Raw genomic sequence first — 9,473 nt, 5'->3', positions numbered from 1 at the left:
AACCGCGCCGAGATCTGGGCGCCGGTCTCTCGATCTGGACTCGGTTTTGCTCTTCCTCCTCTGTAATCGCGCGTCTTTAGGCTCCAGCAGGGCCCGGGGCCACGCTCCCCCACTCCCACTGCTAACTTGGGGATCAGTGACTCTCCCATTGCTGACTAGCAGGGCGAGGCATTTTTATTTTCTGCGAAACGCGATGAGGGCGGGGATGCTATGATATTCCGGCTGGGGTCGCAGCGCAGCAGCTGCCGGCCATAGGGCCAGGGGTCTCCGTGGCGAGCGAAGGCTCATCTCTCCGCGGAACGCGACCGCAGGCTTGCGGCGTGGCCGCCCTGGAATGTTGGCGCCGTCGTGTCCATGTCCCCCTTTCGTCGCCAGCTGAGGTGCAGGTCTTGCTCAAGCAGGCGCTTCGACCTGAAAACAGGCCTTTCAGGTACTGTGCAGAGGGGCCGCTGCCTGTAGCTCGCAGATTTAAAATAAAACAGAGGTCACTATACAGGGTTCCACTGTTGCTAGCACTGAGCAGCTGGTTCTTACTAAGCCCAGGTACCCCTTTTTTTGGAGCAAGGCTGGGTTCTAAATGTATCAACAAAAAGTGGGGAGTTGGTGCTTCTGCTTTAGCCACTAGCTGTTGGCCAGATTGTCATCTCCCCCAACCCCCTGAACGGTCAGCAATCCCAAGAGTGCATAGGTTCAGCTATGCTCAATGTACCCGAAATTATTACAGCCCCGGAGTCCTGTGGGCCATAAATCCCCTTTAAAGTTCTTTAGAAGCAGTCTGCCTCATGCACCTGTGTTCAGAGATAGTGACTAATTCGTTCAAATCTGTGATCGACAGGGCCATTCATGCTGCAGATGTCTGAGTGACAATTACCTGTAAGGCACATCATGCAGGGAGCAGCCACCTCTGGTGACACTTGACAGATGGCCTCTCATTTCATACTCAGCACAGGTGTGAAAGCATGGGGTATGACTCTGAGAGGGAAGCAGCATTTTAAAGTGACAAACCCAAGGTCTCACTGTAAGTGACAGGGCTGGGATTTGAAGCCAAGGGTGTTTAACGTCTCAGGGCTTTCCACCAAAAGCTGTGTTTACCACTGTGTGGGGTGCTCATCCTTACTTGCTTCATAGGATACTTGTGTCTCATTTTATAGAGAAGAAAACTGAGGCACAAAAGGGTTAAACTGATGGCCAAGTTAGCTATAGAGCCAGAATTAGAATCCAGGTCTACCTGCTCCAAGTTCATACATCCCATTCCACTGCCTCTGAAAGTTCCTATGAGAGCAATGTTAGTGCCAACTCAGGCTAGCCCTTAACCATTTCAACCCCTCCCTAAACACAAAAAAACAGGAAGGTGAGAATGTAATTCTTGCTTACTGATAGTTGTCATGTCTTACTGAAGGAAGTGAAATTGTAGTCAAACTCATTGAATATGTTGAAAAGTGGTTTTATTAAGAGTGAAGTGATACAGTTTTGAAGTCTTAACAACACTTTCATGTAATGAAAGGTAATAAAGAAAGAAAAGTTCTACTCATCACTGTGTAGAGTATCAATTTGAAATGCAGCATGAGTGTAAAGGAGAGAAAAGACTACTGAAAACTTTTATGTTTACTGCAACCAAGAAGGAAGGATCAGGGCATAAGCTTGAAATCTTTTTTTTTTTTAATTTTCCCATCAAATATGTTTTCCACTTATTAGTTACATAATCCAAGGGAATATTTGTGTATTTGTTTCTGGTCTTTTGTTCATCATGTTGTGTAATCTGTGTCTCACTGAAGTTAGACCAGTTTTTCTACTCTGTGCTGCCGCCCTTCTGGATTGCACAACTCGGAAGGCTGATATGTTGTGTAACACATTCAGCATTAAATAAAGTATTATGAAAAACGATATCAAAGGTAAGGGGGAAAGATAGGCATCACCGGGGCGCCTACATTCAAAGGTAACATTTGGGATTTCTGAAGCGTGTCCCTTTTCATCATCACCAAAAAGACAGGCAAGACCTTCCTCTGCTGAGCAGGGAAGGATGAAGGGCTAAGGAAGGAGTTCTAGCTAATGGGTTTCTTGACCTTTTCTGTCTCTCTTGCTGCCCTACCTCCTAGGTGCTTATATCACCAACTCTGCTTCCTGACCTAGTGGGGCAATTTGGGTTTGTGCTTTATCTGCAGTATGTGTTGGCATAGATACCATGAAACAGCTGTCTGGAGCTTAAAACTGCACAAATCCCTATGTGCTGGGTCGAATTGTGGCTGCTCACGACTAGATCTCAGCTATTCCTGGTCCTTGTACTAAGCCTGCAAATGAATCATGCTGGGTCTGGTCTGGGCAGGGTTAAAGAGGATGGATACAAGCAAGGGACCCAGGAAGTGGGCATGCCTGGAGCTGGCTTGTGCTGACTGTGGAGCTAGACTAGGTCAGAGTATGTCCCAGGCAGCAGCAGGGCTGTGTGTGAAATCCCTTCAGACTCTCCTGTGACCTCCTGTGGGAAATTCCTGATGGGCCCTGATCTATCTTGATGAGCCCTATATAGACATTTGCACCCTTGGACTCAGCTGCAGCAGCAACAGTTGCTGCCATTTATTGAGCAATTACTGCTTCTAATTTTTTTTTTTTTTTGAGACAGAGTCTTGCTCTGTCACCCAGGCTGGAGTGCAGTGGTGTGATCTTGGCTCACTGCAACCTCTGCCTCCTGGGTTCAAGCAATTCTCCTGCCTCAGCCTCTTGAGTAACTGGGACTACAGGCGCACGCCACCATGCCCGGCTAATTTTTGTATTTTTAGTAGAGACGGGGTTTCACCATATTGGCCAGGCTGGTCGCGAACTCCTGACCTCATGATCTGGCCACCTCAGCCTCCCAAAGTGCTAGGATTACAGGCATGAGCCACTGCGCCCAGCCAGCTTCTAAATTTTAAAAATACTTTGGGGATAATAGAACACAAATTACTGAGAGTCCTCATGCGAAGCTGGAGTCTGAGTTCTGTTCTCATTTTATTATTGCACATGGAATCTTAAAATTGTCATAATGTCATGTAATCCAGTGCTTATCAGTGGGTTGGAAAAACCCGCTTTTTCAGGTTCTAGGATATTAAAGAAGTATATGTAGAGATTCCTAGGAGTAGGGTTCAGGAATTTATTACCTAAAATATAGTCCTACTGGAGCCAGGCGCTGTGGCTCATGCTTATAATCCCAGCACTTAGGGAGACCAAGGTGGGTGGATCACTTGAGGTCAGGAGTTTGAGACCAGCCTGGTCACATGGTGAAACACCGTCTGTACTAAAAATACAAAAATTAGCTGGGCGTGCTGGTGGGTGCCTGTAATTCCGGCTACTTGGGAGACTGAGGCAGGAGAATTGCTTGAACCCGGGTGGTGGAGGTTGCAGTGAGCCAAGATTGCACCACTGCACTGGAGTGGCATGGGCTCAATGGCATGGGCCATTGAGCAAGAATCTGTCTTTAAAAAAAAAAAGTCCCATTCAATGCAGGAATCCTATAACCTTCCTGATCAATCAATGATTGCTGCTCTTTGCTTAAAGCTGGTAGTGAAAGGTAACTGTGCTGATCCCCTCCAGGCAGATTTATCACATCCTGTTCTTGATCATACCCCTATATAGGCACCTCTGTTATGGATGCTTCCCACCTACATCACTGTGCACTCCTTAAGGCAGGGAGAGGGACTTCTTCACCTCTTGGTCTTTCCAGTGCCCAGCAAAGTGCCAGACCCAGAGCAGGGGCTTGATAGGTGTTGGTTGATGGAGTAAAATTCTACTCTGGAATGTTATCCCACCAACCTCAGATGATACCTTGTCTTTTAATCTCTTTATCTTCAGTACTGAGTTCAATGCCTGGCACACACTTGGTGTTCCATAATGCTAGGAAAATGAGCTCGTAATTAGCACTCCCTTTTAAATGTCAGGTTTTTTACTTTAGCTAGGTTCTTCGGTTTTATTTATTTACTCACTGAAAAATAGTATACTGAGTGCTATACTATGCCCCTAAACCCTGAATTAGGTGCTAGGTATACACAGTGAGTGAAAGAGATAAAGTCCTTGCCCTTTTGGAGTTTATATTCAAGCAGTAGAAAGCGTCTGGTGCAAAGTGTTAGCTTTTATTGTTTTTTTTCCTGTAAGTGTGAGATTTCTCTGCCATTCCTCAATTCAACAAATATGCCTTTTTTTATTTTTATTTTTTTAAATAAATGTTCTACCTCTATAGTACTTTTTAAAAGTTTCTGTAGATCTTTTTCTTCCCTAGGAACCCAAGTTTTCTTCTCTTCTCCTTTCATCCCATATGTATGGATCACTTGCTCCAAGCCTAGGGACTCTGCTAGGCACCAGCTACAGGACATGATGGCTGCCCTTGGGATCCCAGCAACAAAGCCAACTCTTCACTTACTCCCACTCCCCCTCTCTCTTTCTCCCTCTTCTGCAGAAATGTGGACTTCATCTGGACAAATTGTCTACTTCTCTGAGTTCTTCAAGATTGTGGCCTCTTAGTCACTGGAGGATGCCCTGTTTCTCCCGGAATGATACTGAAGTCGGCATAAGTGGGTTCCTTACACCTCAGTAGCCCTCAGTCATTGTGAATTCAGGCACTGAGAAGACAGAACAGGCTCTTGATCAGCTGTGTCAGGCTGGGGGCATCCCCCACATAAGGTTCTAAACAGTCACCAAACATTCTAATAATCCACTCCTCCCTGAAATCTGAAATCTGCCTGATTTCTTCCAACTTCTTGGCACTAATGAATACCCCTTAAAGTTACAGTTTTCAGGATATGATTTGACCTAATATGCTTCATGATACCCAGATATATTATGGTAGAGTTTTATTGCTCATTGAACTGCTTTATTGTACAATACAGAGACAGAATAGGACCTACACAAATTAATTTTTTGACAAAAAAACTTATTTTCCAAAAGAATTAGATAGCTCTTCTCTAAGCCTTAATCAAAAATGTTTAGGCTGGGTGCGGTGGCTCACGCCTGTAATCCCAGCACTTTGGGAGGCAGAGGTGGGCAGATCACAAGGTCAGGATCCTTTCTAACACGGTGAAACCCCATCTCCACTAAAAATACAAAAAATTAGCAGGGTGTGGTGGTGGGCGCCTGTAGTCCCAGCTACTTGGGAGGCTGAGGCAGGAGAATGGTGTGAACCCGGGAGGCGGAGGTTGCAGTGAGCCAAGATCGTGCCACTGCACTCCAGCCTGGGCGACAGAGTGAGACTCCATCTCAAAAAAAAAAAAGCTTAATAAAAGCTCACAGCAGTTATCAATATGGAAATTGACTAGAGTATATTAATCCACGTGTGGTTATAGTTATTAATGAATTGCATTTGAGTTTGCCCACAAAATGTATAGTTCTACATACTCTTTTACAATAGTGCTAACATGGAACATAGTCCATGATTGATTATAAGCTCGGCCATAAAGCGAGTCTCCATAAATTAAAAAAACAGAATCAAAACCATACCAGCCATACTCTCAGCCACAGCAGAATAAAAATAAAAATCAACACCAAGATGATCTTTCAGAAACCACACAATAACATGGAAATTAAACAACTTAGTCCTGAATGAGTTTTGGGTAAACAACGAAATTATGGCAGAAATTTAAAAATCTCTTGGAAATACATGAAAACAGAGATACAACATACCAAAATCTCTGGGTTGCAGCAAAAGCAGTGTTAAGAAGAAAGGTTATAGCACTGAGCGCCTACCTCAAAAAGTTAGAAAGATCTCAAATTAATGATCTAACGTCACACCTAGAAGAACCAGAAAAATAAGAACAAATGAATCTCAAAGTTAGCAGAAGAAGAGAAATAATTAAAATCAAAGTGGAACTGAATGAAATTGAGGCCCCAAATCTATATAAAGAGTTAACAAAAACCAAGTTGGTTATTTGAAAGGATAAACAAGATCAATAGACCACTAGCTAGATTAACAAAGAAAGAAGATCCAAATAAGCACAATCAGAAACAACAAAGGTGACACTATGACTGATCCCACATAAAAACAAAAGATCCTCAGAGACTACTGTGAATACACCTGTATGCACACAAACTAGAAAATCTACAGGAAATGGATAAATTCCTGGAAATACACAATCTCCCAAGGTTGAATCAGGAAGGAATTGAAACACTGACCAGATCAATATTTAGTTCCAAAATTGAATTAGTAATAAAAAATCCTACCAATCATAAAAATCCCTGGACCAGATGGATTCACAGCCTAATTCTACCAGACATACAAAGAAGAGTTGGTACCAGTTCTACTGAAACTATTCCTAAAAATCAAGGTGGAGGGACTCTTCCCTAACTCATTCTACAAAGCCAGCATCACCCTGATACCAAAACCTGGTAAAGATACAACAAAAAAAGAGAACTACAGGCCAATATCCCTGATGAACATAGATGCAAAAATTCTCAACAAAATACTAGCAAACTGAATTCAACAGCACAGCAAGAAGTTGATTCACCATGAACAAGTAGACTTCATTCCTGGGATGCAAGATTGGTTCAACATATACAAATCAATAAATGTTACTGACCACATACGAAGAATTAAAAGCAAAAATCATATGATTATCTCCATAGACACAGAAAAAGCTTTTGATAAATCCAACATCCCTTCATGATAAAAACCATCAAGAAGCTAGGCCTCGAAGGAACATACCTAAAAATAATAACAGCCATCTACGACAAACCCATAGCCAACGTCATGAAAACTGGAAGCATTCTTCTTGAGAACTGGAACAAGACAAGGATGCCATGCCCACTCTCACCACTCCTATTCAACATAGTACTAGAAGTGCTCGCCGGAACAATCAGGCAAGAGAAAGAAATAAAAGGCATCTGAAAAGGAAAATAATAAGTCAAACCATCTCTTTGTGGACTATATGATTCTATACCTAGAAAACCCTAAAGACTCTGCCAAAAGGCTCCTGGAACTGTAAACAGTAAAGTTTTAGGATACAAAATCAATGTACAAAAATCAGTAGCATTTCTATATACCAATAGCATTCAAGCTGAGAGGAAAATAAAGAACTCAATCCCATTTACAATAGACACACACAACCCCTAGGAATACATCTAACCAAGGAGGTGAAAGAATCTCTACAAGGAGAACTACAAAACACTGCTCAAGAAATCAGAGATGACACAAACAAATGAAAACCTTCCATGTTCATGACCTGGAAGAATCAGTATCATTAAAATCGCCATACTGCCCAAAGCAATCTACAGATTCGATGATATTCATATCAAACTACCAACATCATTTTTCACAGAATTGGAAAAAAATTCTACAATTCATACAGAACCAATAAAGAGCCCAAATAGCCAAAGCGATCTTAAGAAAAAAGAACAAAGCCAGAGACATCACATTACCCAACTTCAAACTATGTTATAAAGCTACAGTAACCCAAACAGCACGATACTGGTACAAAAACAGACACATAGACCAATAGAACAGAATAGAGAACCCAGAAGTAAAGCTACACACCTACAGGCATCTAATCTTTAACAAAGTTGACAAAAATAAGCAATGAAAAAAGGACTCCCTATTCAATAAATGGTGCTGGGATAGCTGGATAGCCATATGCAGAAGGATGAAACTGAACCCCTGCCTTTCAAGATATAAAAAAATTAACTCAAGTTGGATTAAAGATTTAAATGTAAGACCTCAAACTAAGAACCTAGAAGAAAACCTAGGGAACACCACTCTGGACATCAGCCTTAGGAAAGAATTTATGACTAAGTCCTCAAAAGCAATTGCAATAAAAACATTGACAAGTGAGACCTAATTAACCTAAAGAGCTTCTGCACAACCACAGAAATTATCAACAGAGTAAACAGACAACCTAGAGAATGCAAAAAAAAAATGGCAAATTATGCATCCAGCAAAGGTCTAATACCCAGAATCTATAAAGAACTTACATAATTGAACAAGCAAAAACCAAATAACCCCATTAAAAAATGGACAAAAGACACAAACACATCTCAAAAGAAGACATACAAGCAGCCAACAAACATATGAAAAAATGCTCCACATCACTCAATGGAGAAATGCAAATCAAAACCACAATAAGATACCATCTCACACCAGTCTGAATGCTGTTATTAAAACGTTAAAAAACAACAGATGTTGTTGAGGCTGTGGAGAAAAGGGAATGCTTATACATTGTTGGTGGGAATGTAAATTAGTTCAGTCACTGCGGATATCAGTTTGGAGATTTCTCAAAGAACTCAGAACTACCATTTGACCTAGAAATCCCATTACTGGATATATATCCAAGAGAAAACAAATTTTTCTACCAAAAAGACACATGTACTTGCATGTTCATCAAAGCACTATTCAGAATAGCAAAGACATGGGATCAACCTAGGTGCCCATCAGCGGTAGATTGGATAAAGAAAATGTATATACATACCATGGAATACTACACAGCCATAAGAAAGAATGAAATCATGTCCTTTGAAGCAACATGGGTGCAGCTGTAGGCCACTGTCCTAAGTGAATTACCATAGGAACAGAAAACTAAATACCACATGTTCTCACTTACAAGTGGGAGCTAAACTTTGGGTATTCATGGACATAAACATGGCAACAGTAGAAACTGGGGACTACTAATGAGAGGAGGGAGGGAGGGGGACAAAGGTTGAAAAATAGACAGTTGGGTACTATACCCACTACCTGGGTGATGGGATCATTCATACTCCAAACCTTGGCATCCTGCAATATATCCAGGTAACACACTTGCACATGTATCCCCTGAATCTAAAATGAAAGTTGAAAAAAAATTAAAAATTGGAACAAGCATTTTTATTTAAAAAAATAGATAAAATAGTGCTAAGCTTTGTTACAGATTCAATCTTTGAGATAACAATTTAAAATTGTTTTAAAGTTGATTTGAAGAATACAAAATGACATTACTTTTAAATTATTTTTCCCTTTTTTTATCTTTAGAGACAAGGTCTTGCCCTTTTACCCAGGCTGGAGTGCAATGGCTTGATTATAGCTCACTGCAGCCTTGAACTCCTGGTCTCAAGCAGTTCTCCTGCCTGGGCCTCCTAAAGTGCTGGGAATTACAGGTGTGAGCTACCATTCCTGGCCTAAGATGGCTGCTTTTAAAGAAATCAGGGTCTGGAGGACAGAGAAGTATCTTCTAGTCTGTAATCTTTCCTTGAGATAGGATAAGATGTGGATGAAAATTAGGACTTTGTGGTGAAACAGACCTTGGTTGGTTCAAAGGCCATCTCATCATTATAGCTGTGAATCCTTAGGCAAATGACTTAACCTCTCTGAACCTCCTTTCCCCCCACTCCCTAAAATTGGGATTAAAATATACTTCATGGGCTGTCATGAGGATTAGATAAGATAATAGATGCAAAGTACTTAGCACAATGTTTAGCACATGGCAAGTACTTAATAGCTATTATTATCGTATGTTGTTATATATAATATAATCCAAACCAATCCAGAGAAA

At 41.5% G+C, this 9,473-nt stretch overlaps 1 protein-coding gene across 2 annotated transcripts in view; it reads left to right on the top strand.

The window, feature by feature from the left end:
- NAV2 (neuron navigator 2) overlaps nt 1-9,473 on the top strand; it is an 882,771-nt gene that overhangs the window by 1,175 nt on the left and 872,123 nt on the right. The window contains exon 2 of one of the 2 annotated variants that reach the window (XM_063728135.1): nt 4,424-4,538. The exons of the other annotated variant lie outside the window; for it this stretch is intronic. The gene's annotated coding sequence lies outside the window, so the exon portion shown is untranslated. The remainder of the gene's footprint in view (nt 1-4,423; nt 4,539-9,473) is intronic. 2 annotated transcript variants of the gene reach the window in all.

This window comes from Pongo abelii, chromosome 9 (genome assembly GCF_028885655.2).
Source record: "Pongo abelii isolate AG06213 chromosome 9, NHGRI_mPonAbe1-v2.0_pri, whole genome shotgun sequence".
Classification (NCBI taxonomy): Eukaryota; Metazoa; Chordata; class Mammalia; order Primates; family Hominidae; genus Pongo; species Pongo abelii.
This window is presented reverse-complemented; position numbering and strand designations above follow the sequence as displayed.